Source organism: Mesoplodon densirostris, chromosome 11, assembly GCF_025265405.1.
Source record: "Mesoplodon densirostris isolate mMesDen1 chromosome 11, mMesDen1 primary haplotype, whole genome shotgun sequence".
Classification (NCBI taxonomy): domain Eukaryota; kingdom Metazoa; phylum Chordata; class Mammalia; order Artiodactyla; family Ziphiidae; genus Mesoplodon; species Mesoplodon densirostris.
The window spans coordinates 94,447,132-94,450,237 of NC_082671.1; positions in this window are offsets into that span (position 1 = coordinate 94,447,132).

The following is a 3,106-nucleotide window of genomic DNA, read 5'->3' on the forward strand; positions in this document are numbered from 1 at the left end:
TATAGCTTGTAAATGGCGGAGTCAAGATTTGAATCTAGATTTTCTAGTTTCAGTGGTCATGTTTTTAACAACTATACTCCATGGCTTTGTTTTGCATTATTCTTTCTTTCCAGGTGGTTTCATCCATGTGCATTATTTCAGTTACCATTTATATGCTAGTGACTTTCAAAACCTGGACTTCTCAATCTGATCTGTCCTTCAACCTCTCAAGTTCTGTTTCTGACTGGTTCTGATACAAATGATCCATATTTTTCAAAGATGTTCTTGCCTGGATGTAAGTAATTGAAACTTTCCATGATCCCCAGCTGGTTGAATCTGTGGAGGTGAAATTGATGATATGGAGGAACCACATACACAGAAGGCCAACTATAAATTCTACTTGGATTTTCGACAACGTGAAGGGTCAGCACCCCTAACCCCGGTGTTGTTCAAGGGTCAGCTATAATTTCCCTTAATATATAATAAAATTTTTCTTTTTAAGGAAAATTTTCATCTATTACAGTAGATACTTAATAAATCTTAATTCTCTGTTCCTTACCACTTTGCCTCATCACTTTCATGAGGATGTTGTCCAAATACTAAATGAGAGAAGACAGTCAAACATTGTACACAGATATTACTTAAAGGCAATTTGAAAGAAAACACTTCCAAAGAACCAGAGATTCTTCAAATAAACTAAATTTTTTACTTAGAAAATGTTAACATCTTCAATATATGTATCCTATTTTATGATATTGCTATATCATAAAATACAAAACTATATCATTGCTATATTTTCAAGTTTTAATTCTTTATCTCTTTGATTTAGTTAAGTATGTATGTCTGTGCTAAATCTAACATGTGCTAACATTAGGGCTGTAGTTCAAGTGTGTTATAAAATAAAATGTGTATTAGACTGCTAGGGTTGCCATAACACTAGACCACAGACTGAGTGGCTTAAACAACAGAAATTTATTTTCTCACAGTTCTGGAGCTTAAAAGTCCAAGATCAAGGTGCTGGAAAAGCCAGTTTCTGGTGAGACCTTTCTTCCTGGCTTGCAAATGGCTGCATTCTTTCTTTGTCCTCACATGGCTTTTTCTCTGCGCATGTGTACATGGGAAGACAGAGAGAGAGAGATCTCTAGTGTTTCTTCCTCTTCTTATCAGGACACCAGTTTTATGGGACTAAGGTCCCACCCTTATGACCTCATGTAATTTTAATTACCTCCTTAAAAGCCCTATCTCCAAATACAGTCACATTGAGGTGTAAGGCTTCAGTATATAAATTTGGGGGGTACACAATTCAGTCCATAACAGTATATAGTTGATCCCTGAACAATGCAGGAGTTTGGGGCACCAACCCCTGGCAAAGTAAAAAATCCAGGTATAACTTTACAGTTGGTCCTTTGCCATTCCACATTCACAGATTCAACCAACCACAGATCGTGTGATACTATAGTACATATTTATGGAAAAAAATCCATGTATGAGTGGAACCTCACAGTTCAAACACATGTCGATCAAGGGTCAACTGTATATAATTTTCATATAAAGACAAGGGAGTCCTGAATATTAAGCATCTCAGGGAAAAAAAATCAAAAACAAAATAAAAAAATAACCCTTGGAATTGTAAATACATTCAAAGTGCAAGAAATTTAATTAGTATATATATATAATGTATATGTAAACAATATCTAATGACTACATTTAAGAGAAAGTGATGAGATTAATTTAGCTTACTATATGAAGTATTTGGTTTATAGTTCTGTGTCTGAATTAAGATTATACACCTTAAATTTTAAAAGGCTGAGTTTGTTATAGCTTTTTTAAAAGCTGCGCATTTATAATATATTGAGTTATATATTCTGTGAAGATCTTACAAATCTTTAAACCACTTGATCCTTTAATAACTGGAATTTTGTCATTAATTTTGCACTTGAGAGAAGGGTAGAACTGATTTAATCAAGGCATAATTATAGTACTTTGAAATATAATTTTATTCTTTTACTGAAGGGATGTATTCACATTTTTATTTTTTAAATTTGACATGAAGTCTCTTAATGACATGAAAGTTTTCATGTTTTCTTTTTTTTCTTATCTTTCTCTAATTTTAGAGTTTTTTCTCTTTTACTTCTCCATTGTCTCTATTCCACACTATTCTCTCCTCTTCTTTATTCATTGAACTCTCTTTATATACATCCAACAAATTGTATTATATTTGAATATAATTTTGATTTTTTTTTTTTTTTTTTTTGCTGTACGCGGGCCTCTCACTGCTGTGGCCTCTCCCGTTGCGGAGCACAGGCTCCGGACACACAGGCTCCGCGGCCATGGCTCGCGGGCCCAGCCGCTCCGCGGCATGTGGGATCCTCCGGGATCGGGGCACGAACCCGTGTCCCCTGCATCGGCAGGCGGACTCTCAACCACTGCGCCACCAGGGAGGCCCTATAATTTTGATTTTTAAAGGGTATGTTTTCCCTTCTGTAATGGATAGGATTGCTAGCATGTACCTTAGAGATTGATCTGCCTGGTATTTTTAATTATCTTATTGAAAATTTAATAGTCATGATCTCCTGAGACTGTTGTAGTCATTGGCAACAATGTCTGCATGTTATCTACATTCTCAGCCTTATCAACTCTGAAACGGCTGTTTACCTGATTGTGAGAGCTACTTTAAAAGATCATTCTCAGGAAATATTTCCTAACCATGGTAACCATAATGCACAAATACACACAGCTACTCTTGTATAAAAATGTGGTGTACAAAGATTGTTGGCAATGTTAAGACCACCCAGTCTGGGGCAGATTTGGAGAAAATATCATGATTCACCCAGAATATAAAGGATTAATGGAAGCTATGATAAGTAAATTAGAAAGGAAATTATTTTATTTTATCCCAGAATATAACAGGAACCATTTTGGATGGATAGCATTCTCTTCTAGCTGCAAGTGGCCACTGTTACTTCTTATTCTGTGTGTCTGTCACTTTTCTACTAGCAACTTCGGAATTTTATATTGAGCAATACATTATATCCCCATCATTTCACTTCTGGACCCAAAAGGTAAAAATATCCAGTTTCTCTAGGTAACCATCATAGCCTAAACTCTCCCTCTTCCATAAAACACA